A 17,689-nucleotide genomic window follows, 5' to 3' on the forward strand; every position below is an offset into this window, starting at 1 on the left:
AAGTGTCACGGGTCGAGACTCAAGCTCTGAACCCGCGCGGTTCCGAGACCCAGGCATTCACCATTCCGGTGTCTTGAATCAACCTAACCGTCATGGTTCACACCCTTGTGAAGTATTATCCGCTCTGGTCCCCTAACCTCACGATTTTGTCCTACAAAAAGAGCCTCACAAGGCAGAGGTGGTGTGAACCCTTTTTATACCCCAGTGACTCTCATATTATGTTCGATGTGGGATTCAGGGCTCTCCTTTAGGTCCGGGACATTCTCCTGCACCCAACCTCGTGACGCCCTTGTCACGGAGATTGGCCACCATGTTTATCTCCCTCGAGATGTTCGACGTGGATCGAACGGTTTAGGGCTGGCTCTGATACTATTTGTCATGGGTCGAGACTCAAACTTCGAACTCGTGCGGCTCCGAGACTCGGGCATTCACCCTTCCGACGTCTCGAATCAGCCTAATCGTCACGGTTTCACACCCTTGTGAGGTATTGTCCGCTCTGGCCCCCTGACCTCACGATTTTGTCCTACAAAAAGTGCCTCACAAGGCAGAGGTGATGTAAACCCTTTTATACCCCAGTGACCTTCTTATTATGTTTGATGTGGGATTCAGGACTCTCCCTTAAGTTCGTGACACAAGTAGCATCCTATTTTATTTTTTATCTTTTTTATTTATTTTCATTAGATAATTTACAACAAAAAAATCAATAAATAAATTTTTGAAAAAAATGTCAATTAAGATATGGATAATAAAATAATTTATATCCAATGAATTTTGATTCATTCAGATTTGATAGATACCTTTTTTATTTGAGATTGAATCGATGTCTTTTCTAAAATCAATATCAAGTTAGAGGCAGATTTATAATATTCTATATTGTCTTGACTATATATATTAAATTATATTTTATATTATTTATTTAATTATATATATGTATTATATTAATAAAATTATTATTTAACATCTTCATTTAATAAAACTATTATATTTATACTTAATTAAAATGTAATCTAGCTATTTATCTATTATATAAATTTTACTCATTTTTTCTTTTATTTGATTCTCATTTAAGGCCTCAACGTGACGACTTATGTTTCTTCCTTTCTTTTTTTTTTTTTTTTTGTTTTCTTTTCAACTTTTTTACTTTAAATAAATTTTGTAAAAAAAATTAATGTAAACATCTATTTTATCTAAAAAAATATTGAGTATTATTTCAAAATATATTTGAAATGATTCTCAATTTCTTATATCAAATTACTTTTTATTGGTCTAATTGGATTTTGTTTTACACCAAATTTTCTGGATTTTAACATAAGTCGAAAACAAGTCCAGTTCAATTTTGGTTTCGGATTGTACGAGTTTAAAGGCCCAAATTCATCATGAAACCCAAATCCATTCTTGAAGTCCAATCACCAGGCCCATAAGCAATTCAAACACAAATTTTTTTTTTTTTATTTCTTCTTCCTTTTCCTGTTTCCAGAAGACTCAAAAGTTTTGATGAAACTCTACATTAATTTTATGTTAACTTTTAATCAAATCTACTTTATGTCAATTTTATGGGTCTTCGTGCATTCAATGCGCTGCCACCTGCCTAACCATGCAACAGAAATATTGGTGTAAAAATTATTCGATAGCACCTCAAAAGTCACTGGCAATCCCAAAAATCTGTGATTTGAACCTTAATTGACTTTACAATTTGAGCCTTTGAAAGGCAGTAAAGGAAGAAATTCACGAAGAGAAATCCCAACAAAAAAGGGACAAAAAAAGTCGAAAAAAAAAAATCCAAAGCAACCTCTGCCTACACCATCCTCATCAATAACCATCCCCCCACCCCAAAAAAAAACAAAAAAAAAAACCCAGATTCAACCACTAGATAACATCTATCTTAAACAACAAAATTATACAATACCACCATAGCAACAAGAAAAAAAGTGTAAGAAAACCACAATCGGTGGCGGCAACAGCGGAGATCGACATCGGCGGCAAACGCTTTGGAAAATCTCAATGGTGGAAAGGTAGAGTATGGAGAGAGGATCAACATGCAAAATTTTCAGGCCAATCGAACAGCGGCAAGGTGGTTTTTTGGTGGGCTATAAGCTTTTAAGAAATACCAATGGTGAAAACTTAGAAAAGGCTGAGAGGGAGGTTTCGGATTTGGCTAGAAATGGCGTCAGAAGTTGCTATAGGAAGACAGGATGGTAGACAGAGAAGAGGGAAGGGCGAGAAAGAAGAAAAAGAAAAAGAAAAAAAGAGTCGGTTGTCCGAAATGGTGGTTGGCGGGGCAATCGATCTTCGAAATCTGGCCAGAGGTGGTGTTGGAAATTACTGGAGAGGGAAGGGGTGGTAAAGAGAGAAGGGAAGAAGGAAAGAAGGAGAAAAAAAAAAAACAAAGAAAATGAAGTACTGGGTGTTTAAGCCCTAGCCCATTGCGAGTTTTTTGCCCAATCCAATCCGGCACAATTGTTTTTTGCAGCCCAACAATAAATAGTCAAAGGTGTCAAGATCTAACAGGAAGTCTAGCATTGAAGTTGGTTGAAGATTTCAAAGTATATATATTTTCTTTATTTTATTTCATTTTTTGTATTGTTATATTTATATTGTTTAAATAATTTGTGCAAATTATTTTTGCAAATAAATAATGAATAAATTATTGTTTAAATAAACGTTTTAAAATGTAATTTTAGGGAAGACAGAAATAGTTTTACTTTCTTTAATTGTTATAAAGTGAAAATATTTTTTAAAATTTCACCAAAAAGTTAAAATAATCTAGCAAATTAGTTTTACTTTTTATGTATAAAGTTGTTTAAATGATAAATAAATAATGACTTGAGCAGTAATAAATCTGTGTTTGATGCATATTAATGTAATAAAAAAATACTTTATTGTTCTTATAGTAGATTGAATTCTTATCATTAATTGGATTACAAAAAATTAATAATTAAATATTTAAAAATATAATTTTAAAAAAATTGAAAGAGTTTTAATTTTTTTAATTATTATAAGTAAAAAAATATTTTTGGATTTCACAAAAAAATTAGGATAATCCAAGAAATCATTTTGCTAGAATAAAGTTTTTTGAAAAAAAAATAAAACAATAAATAAATAGTGAGTAATTGGTTATTTGATAAATATTTTTAAACATAATTTTAAGAAAGATTGAAAAAGTTCAATTTTCTTTAATTATTGTAAGTAAAATATTTTTGGATTTCATAAAAAAGTTGGGATAATCTAAAAATTAGTTTTATTAAATAAAGATTTATTTAAATAACAAAAATAAATAAAAGAATAATAAAAAATAAAAATATATTAAAAATAAATGTTTATTTTATTAAATCTTTTAAGTGGGAATCTTAAGGAAAATTAGAAGAATATTATTTTTCTTAATTATTACCCAAAAAAAAATTTTTATGCATTTTGTCAAAGAATTGGAATAATTTAAAATTCAACTTTATGAATAAAAGTTTTGTTTGGTTTACAATAATTTGTAAAAAAATAAAATAATTATAATTAGTTTATAATATTTTAAATCATACATGTCATTTTGTGAATGAAAAAATTATCATAAAGAAGTTTTAGAAATTTTGTGAATAGTTTTTTTTTTTTTTGAAAATTTTTTGAATGAAGATATTTTTTATAAATTCTAATAAAGCACTAAAAAATTTATAAAATGCATAAATAATAATTTTTTTTACAAAAAAAAAAAATTCATGAATAAAATTTTAGAGCGTTGATTTTAAATATAAAATGAATCATATTATTGAAATAAAAGATAATACATGTTTAACTAGTATCATTCATTGAACAAGCATAGTAGGGGCATTAATACTTTTTTTACTCATAGTCATACTTCCACACCTAATCTTTATTTCATAAACCAAAATGTTTTTTAAAATAAAATAAATTAATTTTGTGATTTTTATTAAAATATAATATTTTAGGTTATCATTCATACTTATTTAAAAAGGATTATAGACAACTCTATAACTTTCTTCAAAACTAGCAATTGAGTGCTCCAAATGAGAATCATTATGACATCGCATTCATGTGGCACCATAATTTGTTTTTTTCTCCTTTAAACTTTTTTTAAAATTTTTAATTAAACAAATTTTGTAGCACAATGAGCCAATAAATAAAAATAACAAAACAATTCATATATGATGAGTCCTAAAAAATTGAGATGTTCATGTAATACTTAATGAGCTTTCTTTTCTCTTTTTTTTTTTTTTCGGTTTTTCCCTTTTTTGTATTTTTTTAATTAAAATAATATTGTGAAAAAAAAATAGCGATGTTGATGTGTTACCCATTTGCATTTTTTCTTTTTAATTAAATAAATTTTGTAACGAAATGTACTAATTGATAAAAATACCAAAATAATTTATACAAAACGAGTTTCAATCCATCTAAAGCCAAGAAAAAATGATTTTTTAAAATTAAAATTGAGTTTAAATGATTTGAGGTTTTTTAAATAAATGATATGGGATCATAAGCATGTTTTAGTGTTTTGCTCTTACGTATTTTGAAATATATATTAATGTAAATATTTTATTATTTATTTGATTTTATACATGTATATATTATATTATATTATATTAATAAAGATATTTTTAATCTTAATTTAAAAAATTAATTTTATAAATTCAATATGGGATGCCAACATAGCACTCTTTATAAGCTATATTTTTCGTATTTTTAGGGTTTTTTTTCAGTTTTTCGTTTCCCTTTTTCATTTTTTTTCAAATATTTTGTTTTTTAATTTTAATTTTTTATTAGATAAATTTTATGAGAAAAAAAGTTAATTAAGATATTTACTTGTAATTCCCATTTGATTTTCTAAAACTTTCCTTTTTTTAATTAAATAAATTTTACAAAAAATATGTTAAATACAGATAATAAAACCAAAAAAAATGTTGTCCCACCACAATGCGCGGGCATATTTCTACTGAATATGAAATATATTGACTTTGATTTTTGTCCAGTGAATTAAAGAAACAAAATTGTTTGGCATAAAAGAATAAAGAAAAAAAACATAAATTATCAAGTATCAAAAGCGAGCTTTACATAAATATTAATTCATAACAGGACGAACTAAGCTCTATCGATTGATGAAATTACATAGCAGGAAGTAATATTTAAGATAAAATTTATAATTCGTACAAATTAAAAGTCTCAAGGAACTCATGATAATGAGCTTTTAAGAACTATTTATTTCACAAATAACACACTTAATATACTAAACCAATTAGTCTTCAAAACACAAATCACATGCAAGTACTGCAACTTCATATCTTAATTTCACCAGCTTTCCCACCGTATTCATGGTACAGCAGCAGGAGGATTTTTCTTGTCGCGACCATTTGAGGGACGCCTTGGAGATGATTTAGGTTGGCACTTTACATAAGGCTGTCCTTTGCCACAAGGAGTTACAGCAAATTTAGGATATGGCAGAGGCTTAATTGGTCGATTATAAACGGGCTCATTTCCAGCTGCAAAATTAACAGTCATAAAAGTAGAAATCTTATCTGGTCTGAGTTCAAATTAATTAAGCTCAAAATTAATTAAGCCTAATTTGAGCAAACCCGAATTAATTCAAATCTGGTTACTCATTTTATTTTATATTTATATTTATTTATTATTTTTTTTATGTTGTTTAAATTTTTATTAGGTTTTTATCCTTATTCATTAGAATATATTTAGTATTAATTATTTATTATTAGTTATTTTATTTGATTAATTAATTTTGGTTTTTAGGTTATCCGATTAGATTTTTTAAAAAAAAATAAAAACAAAAAAACAAAAAAAGGGATAAAATCAAAGGGCTGAGATTTGATTGGCTAATTGAGGTTGGATTGAACTAAAGTTTTTGAGTGACGAAAGTTCATAAAAGATTTTTTAAGGATAAATAATAAAAATTTTAATATAATGATAAATTGGATTTTTTTTTGTTGAAGAATCTAATCCCTATGAATACTACTTGGATTTGGACTCTTTCCTATAAACCGATAATAAGCAACACACAAAAAGAACACAAAAAAAAATCATTGGCAAAAATAGAGAAAGTCAGTAGAAGTATAGGGAGCAATCAAGTCCAATTTTTTAAAGAAAAGCTTCTAGCGGAGATTTTTTTTTTTTTTTTTGTTTTGAAAAAGCTTGATTTGGTTTTTCTGAGGATTGGAAAAATTTGGGAGCCAAATTGGTGATCTGTGAAGAATTTTTACAAAATTTTGGATATTTTTAAAAATTGTCAAATTCAGTTGAAGATTCTGACAAATATTAAAATTTTTAATGAATTTTTGGTGAGATTTCTGGATTCTGGTATCATCTTAGTTTTCGACGTTGAATTTTCAGAAATCGATGACCTTTTGATGATTCAACCCAGTTTTCAAAATGCGACGAGATATTCAATTGGTGTTCCTACCAATTTTAGAAAGAGATAGAAAAAGGGCTGAAGAGAGAGAGAAAAAAAAAGGAAATATAAAAGAATAAGGGTTTTTTTGGCTTTTAAATTATAAAGAAACAACGATGTTTTGATCATAAAGCTTTGAAGATTTGTATGCTGCCCCAAATACCCAACTCAATCGAAAAGTGCTTTGACTAGTGATCGTAGATATTCAATTTAGCCTAGGTTCAAATCAATTGAGCTTACTCTAGGTAAACTCATTTTATTTTATTTTATTTTATTTTATATTTTATATTTTTATATTTTTATATTTTTATATTTTATTTATTTATTATTATTTATTAATATATATTTTTTATTATTATTTATCTGTCAATATATATTTTTTATTATTATTTATCTATTATTATTATTATTATTATTATTTATTAATTAATATATTATCTTTATTTTTTTTTCTTTTCTTCCTTTCTTTTTTTTGCTTATCCGATTAGAATTGGGAGTAGGAGCAACTGAAATTCTAGTGTGAATTTGGGGCTGACAGAATTGAGATTGAATTTAAAGATTAAATAATCTCAGAGGAAATTGAGATTGATCAAAAACTCTTTTGATTAATCATTGTAAATAAGTGCTGGAATAGAACAGAAAAGACACTGACAGGAAAAATAAACACTAAGAAAGAGCGAGAGCATAAGAGAAGAAAAAAAGGCATTCAAAAAGGTCAAGCAATTTCAGAAATTTTTTTAAAAATTTTGGAGAATTTTAGGTGATTTTTTTTGAAAATTTTTGAAAAATTTTCAGATTTCGATTAAATTTTTTGGTAATGTTTGAATTTTTTGATGACTTTTTCGATACCGGTTGAATTTTTCGGTCAGCTACCTAGTTTTCGACAACTATTTCCAAAAATCGATCAACTTTTCGGTGAACTTCCAACGAAAAACCCAAATTTCGATGATATTTTTCAGAATCTAGCGAGATTCAACCGGAGTTCTTCGTTCGGATAAAGAGAGGGAGGAAGAAACGAAGGGAAGAGAAAGAGAGGGAATGAGAGATCTACCAAAAACCAGAGGTTATAGCTTTTTTATACCTATTGAAAATGACGTCATTTTAGCGTTACTATTCCTAGAAAATCCGTGCGTTTTGAAATCGAGCAACCCGACCTGAGCGCCAACCCGCGTGTGACCCGAGTGCGAGCCGTTTCCAAAGCCGAGTCGAGTCGTTCCAAGGTTTTTTTTTTCATTTATTTATTATTATTATTATTATTATTTATTGATTAGATTAGAATTATTTAGTATTTCTTATTTTATTTTATTTTTTTGATTTTCTTTAAATAAAAATTCTAAAAAATATATTTTTGAAGAAAAGTTGAAAGTATCAATTTTTCTTGAAAATAAGTTTTTTAAAAAATATTTTTGAAGAAAAATTAAAAAAATCAATTTTTCTTGAAAATAAGTTTTCTAAAAAATATTTTTGGAAAAAGTTAAAAGTATTAATTTTCTTTGAAAATAATTTCCTAAAAAAGGTTTTTTTTTTTAGAAAAAGTTGAAAGTATCAATTTTTCTTGTATAAAAGCAACGAGTTTTTGAAGAGAAAAAGATTTATACCTAAAGCTGAATCATTTTTTTCCTTCATTTTTGCTTCTTGAATTTTCTTTAATGTTAAATAATCCGACGAAAGAGTCTCTGCAAGTGAAACAGTAGTTTCTTTGCATACTCTTGAGGTGAGAGAATTTTTTCAATTTTTTACTAAAAATATTAGAGTTAATTGAGAATAATTTTTAATAATTAATTACTTGATAAATTTTTAAGGCTTATTGGATAACACAAAATTAAGCTGGTACCATCTTTCAATAGGCGTTGTAAGGATGCTATAAACTTTTTCACACGTAACCGAACTTTCAAATTCTATTCTGGTTAGTAGACTTGAACCTATTCTTTTAGGAACTCTTAAGTTTAGCTGTTCTTTAAAAGGATAGATTCATTAGGTAGCCAATCGCACATAGATAAAAAAGATTGGTGATAACTCCTTAAGTCAATGTCTAGCGATAGATCCCCGGATCTAGATGTTATGACAGCTTGATAACTCCACTGGGGACGTCTGAGAGTGAGGCCAGCAAATAAATTTATGTTATCCAAAAGCCTAATAAAATTGAACATTTTGTATAGATTCTTTTATTCATTCATGTTTATTTACTTTATTAATTATGTCATTCATATGCATATTTATAACATAAGCTCTATACCCGAGCTCTGTCCTTCTATGAGGGAGTAAAATACCTATTGCTTTCGTGAGGTTTAATGCCTCCGCAGTGGCTAACGAAATACTTTTACTCAAATTGAATCTTTTTCACTTGTAGCTTGTAATGGGTGAGGATTATGGTGCCTTACTAGTCTATGATGGATAATGATGTAAGGAGTAATTTGGGAACCTTTAGACTTTAACCTTAAACCACATATAATGAACCTTAAGACTGTCTAACCTATAGATAAAGCCATCATTCTTTGTTTTTAGAATTAACCAAAAGCATATGATTCATTCCTCTTATTCTGTGTGATGTTTTAATTTATTTAGTTATTTATTTATTTCTTTTTTCTGGGCACACTAACCTTTTCTCTCATTCTTTTGCATTGGTTCATGCTCATATCACAAAGTTGCATAAAGAATATTTGCTTGAAAGATGGTCTTCAACAAAAGTTTTTCATAGACTCCACAGAAGGACTAGTTTGTTCTTCATCTATATTAGCACCTTGTGAGTCACCCAACGAAGTAAGGGTCCAGTCAAAAAAGATTCAACTGAAGATAGGGGATTGTTTACCAATCGGATATGATTCTACTTTGTCTTAAGAAACATCTATCCTCCTCAAACAAAATAATCTAGAGAATTTGGTTGATATATGAAAGAAGATGAGTCCGTCAAAACAAGAGCAGTTTTGCCAAAGGTACGAGCATATAGCACACCTTATCGCAGTAATTGTCAATGATCAACTAATCAGAGCTGCAGTGTAATTCTGGGATCTTGCATACAAGTGTTTCATCTTCAATGAAGTTGATATGACACCAACCATCAAAGAATATTCAACTTTGTTGGGTTTGCACCTTAAGGCTCCTGATAAGATATATGTCAAAAAATACAAGTCAGGATTTCATAAGGGTTTGGCTCAACTCATGTGGATAGACAAAAAAGTTATGAATTCTCATACAAAGAAGAAACAAGAACACGTTTGCCTACCGTGAAAATTCTTTCATGAGTTTCTAGTGCAACATGCCAATGAAGAACGGGGGTTAGATGTATTTGTCTTAGCCATATATGGAATGGTGATATTTTCAAAAGTTTTGGGTTATATTGAGATAGCGGTGGATGATTTCTTTGAGAGTGTGATCAATGGTTGTAACCCTTCAACGGTAATATTAGCAGAGATTATCAGATCTTTGAGTTACTATCGTTAGAATAGAGGGCACTTTATAAGCTGCATATAGTTATTATACTCATAGATGAAAAGCTATTTCAAATGGAGAAAAGGTACTTTATCGAAGCTTTATGTCCGTAATCGAGCTCCAATCAAGAAATTCTGTGAAAATGGATGGTCAGAACAAAAGTTTAAAAAGAAATGGATAACTTTCCTACAAAAGATGACCAGTGCCGAAGTAAAATGGTTAGCCCCGTGGATGAATCATGAACCTATGTTGTATCAGTGTAGGGATAATACAATGGTCCCACTTTTGGATTTATAGGGAGTGACAAATTATACACCACTTTTAATAAAAAGGCAGTTTGGGGCAGAACAATTCATTCCTATGACGCATGGGGTTCATTAGTTAGATTTCTCTTACAGTGAGCCAAAAGCATTTCAGAGGATGAATAAAATGATTAAAGCATGAAAAAATCTTCGAAAAGTGAGTCTTGGACCATTTACTGATAAAACCACCCTAGGGTATTTACCTTGGAGAGCAAGACGAAGATAAGAAATGGTATTCACTTATGAAAGCTTTCAACCACCAACAGAAAGAAAGCTTGAAGAGATACCATCAGAATTAGAGCTTGCGACAAAAGAGTTTGAGTATGAAAAAGATAAGTTAAAGCAAGAAATTCAAAAGCTTCGAGAAGAAAAAGACCAGTGGAAAGATAGAGTTGAAAGTCATGAAGCCAGAGTTTACAAGATTGCGAGAGAACGCGATATAGCTATTGAAGACCATATTGCTGAATAGTTATTTAAGCAGGCTGAGACAAAAGTTGAATGAACAAGAAGACCATATTGCTGCATTGGTTAGAGAGCATAGAGAGTTATCATACCAAGTCTGGTGTGGTAAAAGAGAGAACTTAGGAAGATAAAAATACATTGAGCACCTAACGACCCAAATTTGTAAAGGGGTATGCAAGGTAAGAGAGATAGTGGAAGAGGCAAAGGCATTGAAACAAGTGGTGGCCCTAGTAGAAGAGCATGGGCAACGTCTATTAAACTTCATCGAAGAAGCCAAAGCCCAGTCTGAACAGATTAAGCAATTTTATGGTTATAATTCTAGGATAATAAACTCAATGTAAATAAAAAATTTTTGGAATAAATGAAATCTTTTAGTTAAATACCGACTTAAGGTAAATGTTCTTTGTATACATACATTTTCATTCATTGCATTTTCACTCTTTACACTTAACAAAGTAACCATGAGATAGTCATATAAATTTGCTAATTCTAAGATATGATATTCAAGGTTCAAGGATAACTCCATCTAGCGAGAACCCAGTCCATCGATATAACACAATAGTTAGAGCTAGAGCTAGACAGATGGAGCAAAAAAATTCTCACAGATTTAAAAAGTTGAAGAAAGCACAGTAAAAGATTGAAAATGAGTTAAGCAAGATTCTAGATGCTCTCAATAAGCTAAATAAGGAAAAAAGAATTGAAAAAAACATAAGTCAACAAGGTTTCCCATCACAAGAAGTGACCGACCCTTTGTATCCTCTAGGTTTCGATCCACAAACAAGCCCAGCCCACACAGGATATTCTACCACAACAATTTTCATATCCTGTATACCTCGAAATACCATTAGCTTCGAATTCAGGGCATTAGCATAGCTATGTAAATCCTATCTTTACTGAAAAGATAGTAGAACCGATTTCTAATCTAGATAACTTGAAAGAGAAAGAGAAAGAAAAAACAAAGGTAGTGAATTCTTAGAAAGATCCAAAGATTAGTATGCTTGAACAAAGATTACGGGCTGTAGAAGGGATTGAATTTTATGGTTCTGTTGATGCTACTGGACTGTGCTTAGTCTTGGATGTAGTCATTCCACCAAAGTTTAAAGTACCAAAATTGATAAATATGATGGTACGAAGTACCCAAAAACTCATATCACCATGTATTATCGGAAGATGGTAGCCCATGCCCATAATGAAAAACTACTAATGCATATTTTTCAAGATAGCCTTATAGGCTCTGCTGCCAGGTGGTATGTTTAGCTGGACAGAACCCGCATTCGTTCTTGGAGCGATATGGCTCATGACTTCATTAGTCAATATCGACATATTATCGATTTGGCTCCTAATCGTTTATTTTTACAGAACCTGGAAAAAAAGGTAAATGAGTCTTTTAAAGAATACGCCCAAAGATGAAAGGATGTAGCTTCTCAGGTACAATCTTTTTTGATTGAGAAAGAGATTACAATGCTGTTTGTTAGCACTTTGAAATCTCTCTATTATGAAAAAATGATAGGGAATGCAACAAAAAATTTTGCTGATATGATAATTTAGAAAGAAATTATTAAGAGTGCCATCAAGAATGGCAAATTGGAAGGAGGTGAAGCATCTAACAAAAAAGCCCCAAAGAAGAAGAAAACTGAAGCTCAGGCTATGATCTTTGATAGGCAACAATTCAAGGGTTATCAACCCTACCAATCATAAGGATACCCCCAATATTATCGTGCTGTAAATAACACCTTTCCTTATCCCTACCAACCCATCCCACAACCATCTTATCCCCAAACGTATCAACCTTCATTTCGACCTCAGAATGCCATATACAGTCTTAACACTCAACCTATCTTAAGGCTTAAGACCCGTCAAGTTAGCCCAATGGTTAGTTCACGAGAGTAACGAATTACTCATGAAAAACTTGTATTTGACCCAATCCTAATGATCTATACAAAATTATATCATGACCTTTAGAACAGTCATCTGATTGCTCCTAGTAAATTAGAGCCCCTTCAAGCCACCTAACTTTAAGTGGTATGATCCTACAGCCTATTGTGACTATGACTATGGGATTGTCGATCACTCTACTGAAAATTACACCATGTTGAAACACAGAGTGCAATGATTGATCAAGGATGAAATGATTAGCTTTGATACGGGAGGGGTGACTGCACCAAATGTTAGTGGTAATCCTTTGCCTAATCATAATGTGAATGCTTTGAGTGAAGAATAAGAGTGCCATTTGAAGAAAAAAGTGACAGATATTAAGACACCTCTTAGTCAGCTGTTTGATATTTTATGAAAAGCTGACATGATATAACTAGTGAGTCTGCATAGCTATCATGGAGTATATATAGCAGGCACTAGTTGTAAATATCATAGTGGGGCAATGGGTCACTCTATCGAAACTTATGAGCAGTTTCACCAAGAAGTGCAAAAACTCTTGAATTCATACCAGATGAAGGTCTACAAAAAAAAAAGAATTAAAAAGTATTAAAGTTTCCATGACTGATAAGCCTGCAAAGCTGTTTTCAAAGCTGGTGACAATTCATTGTGGGAACAAGCTAAAGCCAATCATAGACAAACTCATTCCCAGGTTGATAACTTTTAAAATTTTGACTCATTTCCCATATAAGGATGATAAAGTTGTACCCTAGAAATATGACTACGATACAGTAGTTCAGGGGTAAGAAGGGGATGTCTCTAAGGCTAAAGCCTCCAATATAACTGGTGTAAGAGGCATTACCCGAAGTGAAAGATACTATACTCCAAAAATATTGGAGAAGGCTAAAAGAGAAAAAGCTAAGGAAGGAGAATGATGAAATAACCTTAAAGTAGAACCTAAGAAAGATCGCCCGAAGTCGGTGTAAAACAAAGAGGCTTGTGAATTCTTAAAATTGGTAAAACATAGTGAGTATTCAGTTATTGAACAGTTGAACAAAATACCAGCACGAATCTCATTACTATCACTATTATTAAATTCAGAGCCACACCGAAATGCCTTGCTAAAAGTATTAAACTAGGCATATATGACACATAATGTATTTGTTGAATATGTGAATCATTTGGCTAGAAATCTAGTCATGTCGAATTACATTTCATTCAATGATGATGAGATTTTCTCGAAGGGAAAGAAAAATGTCAAGGCTTTACATATCACGATCAAGTGCAAGAGCCATATCATAGCCAAGGTCATTATTGATAATGGCTTTGTTATCAATGTCATTCCTATATCATCTTTGGTGAGGTTACCCATTGACTACTCTCATATAAAAGATAGTCAAATGATCGTGAGAGCTTTTGATAAGATCAGAAGAGAAGTCCTAGGGGATATCGAAGTGCTTTTGCAAATTGAGTTATACACTTTTAATGTGAAGTTTCAAGTGATGGATATATCTCCATCCTATAGTTGTATACTGAGAAGGCCATAGATTCACATGACAGGTGTTGTGCCCTCTACCTTGCACCAAAAAATCAAGTTTAATATAAAGGGTCAATTGGTAGTGGTAGTTGGGGAAGAAGACATGCTAGTGACCCAACCGTTGAATGCTTCATATGTAAAAGCTATCGAAAAATAGTAAAATGCTCTTATCAATCTTTTGAATTAGTTAATTCTGTAGGTGAAAGACTTAAAAATGAACCTTTTTTAAGAATAGTGATAAGTCAAGTCATCAATAAGGACTGGTATCCAGAATTAGGGCTGAGCAAGAACTTATAAGGAATAAGGGAACCCCCGACAGTGGTAGACAATAGTGAAAGATTAGGCTTAGGCCATGAAGTAGTAGAATGAGAGATCAAGAGAAGGCCAGCGGGTAAAATAGCAAGACTAATGGTTATCCCACACCTGTATGAGACTTTCAAACCTGGAGGATTCATGTACCTAGATACAAGAAAAAACATGAAAAGAGTTTTTACCCAGTTAACTATTCATGCTATTGAAGATGAAGTGGAGCTTAATCAAGAAGGGTGGATCCACCTTTGTCCATCAGATTATGAGTTGAACAATTAAAGTGCCATTGAAATGCCTTTGACCTTTAAAACTAATTCAATGTAATTGTACATCAAAATAGCTATTGCCCAAGGTATTAGGGTAATCTTTTTTGTTTAGGTCATTTATCTTTTATTATTTTAATAAAGATTAGAAATGATGCATTTTCATTCATTTCTTCTTGTGTCTTCATTATTACCATTTTTTCAAACACATCTTGCCAACATATCTCATTTTCATTTAATTTTAGGTCCTTAAATGAACATGAAGATAATTATAATAACAATTAAGAGGTTAGTTTTAAAAATTTAATTAACACTGATGAACTTGACAATGAAGAGAACTCTGAGAAATATGTTATGCCTCCAGACCTAATGAGATTGATTGAACAAGAAAATAAACTAATTGAGCCTCATTAGGAGATAGTTAACTTAGTGAATATGAGAGATGAAGAGAATAAGAAAGATGTCAGAGTTGGCACTTCACTTTCATATGGAGATAGGCAACGTTTGGCAGATTTACTTAAAGAATTCATAAATGTGTTTGCTTGATCTTATCAGGATATGTCAGGACTGAGCACGGAGATAGTAGAGCACATATTACCCTTAAAGCTAGAATGTAAGTCAATCCAACAGAAACTGAGATGAATGAAGCTTAAAATGCTACTAAAGATCAAAGAAGAGGTGAAGAAACAGTTTGATGCAGGTTTTCTATAAGTGGTGAAGTATCCATAGTGGGTAACCAATATAGTACCAGTTCTTAAGAAAGATGGAAATATATGAATATGTGTAGACTATCGTGATTTGAATAAGGCTAGTCTAAAGGATAACTTTTCTTTATCTCATATTGACACACTGGTAGATAACACGGCTAATCATTTAATTTTCTCCTTTATGGATGGTTTTTCAGGGTATAATTAGATAAAAATGGCTACAGATGATATGGAAAAGACCACTTTTGTGACCATGTGAAGAATTTTTATTACAAAATCATACCTTTTGGGTTAAAAAATACTGGGGTAATATATCAAAGGGCTATAGTAACACTCTTCCATGACATGATGCATAAAAAGATTGAGGTGTATGTAGACGATATGATTACAAAATCTTGTAAGAATGAAGATCATGTCACCAGCCTTAGAAAGTTATTTAAGAGATTGAAAAGGTTTCAGCTCAAGTTAAACCCAGCCAAGTGCACGTTTGGGGTAAAGTCAGGGAAGTTACTAGGCTTTTGTGGTTAGTGAAAGAGGAATTGAAGTCGATCCAGACAAGATACAGGCCATTTAAAATTTATCACCTCCAAGTACACCAAAGAAAGTTTGAGGTTTTTTTAGAAGATTGAATTACATTTCTCGATTTATCTTTCAGCTTACCTACAAATGTGATCCCATATTTAAGTTTCTCCGTAAGAAAAATCCTGAAAAATGGAATGAGAAATGTCAAGTGGCTTTTGTTAAAATTAAGCAATACTTGTCAAACCCTCCAGTGTTGGTACCACTTGTTCTAGAGAAACCTTTAATTTTATACTTGACAGTGTGTGAAAATTCAATGGGATGTGTGCGGGGGCAACAAGATGAATCTAGCTAAAAGGAGAGAGCTATTTACTATCTGAGTAAAAAGTTCATAGAATATGAATTCGAGAATTTCTCATTGGAGAGAATGTGTTGTGCATTAGCATGGACTGCCAAAAGACTCAGACAATATATGCTTTATCATACCACGTGGCTCATAGCAAAACTAGTTCCAATTAAATACATCCTCGAGAAGCTTTTTTTATCTGAAAAAATTACTAGATGGCAAGTAATGCTCTCGAAATATTATATTATATATGTAAGCCAAAAGGTAATAAAAAAAAAGGTTATAACGGAGTTCTTTGCAAATCGTGCTACTGAAGAATATGAACCAATGAGGTTGGAATTCCTTGATGAAGATCTAATGACTATTTTTTAACTGGAGAAGGGGATGCATGAAGAAAATTGTTGAAGAATGTATTTTGATGGAGCTGCCAATGCTTGGGACATAGAATTGGGGTAATTTTGATCTCTCTAGAAGAACAATATTATCCCGTAACAGTAAGGTTAAATTTTAATTGCATAAATAACATCGTTGAATATGAGGCATGTGTCATGAGCTTACAATCTATTATAGATAAAAGAGTGAAAGCATTAAAAGTGTTTGGGGACTCAACTCTAGTTGTATATCAGTTGAAAGGAGAATGAGAGACGAAAGATTCAAAACTTGTTCTATATCATAAGTATATTTTAGAGTTGATAAAGTAATTTGAAGATATTCAGTTTGACAATTTACCTCGAGAAGAGAATCTGATTGTTGATGCATTGGCTTCTCTGACTGTAATGATTTGAATTAATGACAATACTGACATTCAACCCATCAGGCTAGATGTTAAGGATATGCCAGCTCATTGCTTCAATGTAAAAAAAGAAGATGGGAAACCTTGGTATTATGATATCTTACAGTATATTAAAGATTAACAATACCTAGTTCAAGCAATAGAAAATGATAAAAGAGTCATCCGAAGATTAGCTATGAGTTTCTTCCTAGATGGAGATGTTCTATACAAAAAAAAATCGTGATCAAATATTGCTAAGATGTGTAAGTAAAGCTGAAGCAAAGAAAATCATTGAAAAGGTACATGATGGAATATGTGGGGCACATGTCAGTGGACATATGATGGTGAGACAGATCATGAGAACATGATACTACTGATTAACAATGGAGAGTGATTGCATTAACTATGCTCGTAAATGCCATAAATATCAGATATATGCTGATAAGATCCATGCTCCATCATCTATTTTACATGTTTTGGCACCACCTTAGCCATTCTTAATGTAAGGCATGAACGTCATTGGTCCTATCACCCCAAAAGCTTTTAATGGGCATAGATTTATTTTTGTGATGATAGATTACTTCACAAAATAGGTAAAAATAGCATCATATACAAATGTAACACAATCTATGGTTTGTAAGTTCATAAAAAGAGAGATCATCTGTAGATATAAGCTTTCAGAGAAAATTATTTCAGACAATGCCAAGAATTTAAATAGTAAGATGATGTAAGAAATATGTGCTCAATACAAGATCAAACATCATAACTCGA

The sequence above is a fragment of the Durio zibethinus genome, chromosome 25, assembly GCF_047325235.1.
Source record: "Durio zibethinus cultivar Kanyao isolate XHJ-2024 chromosome 25, ASM4732523v1, whole genome shotgun sequence".
NCBI classification, from domain to species: Eukaryota; Viridiplantae; Streptophyta; class Magnoliopsida; order Malvales; family Malvaceae; genus Durio; species Durio zibethinus.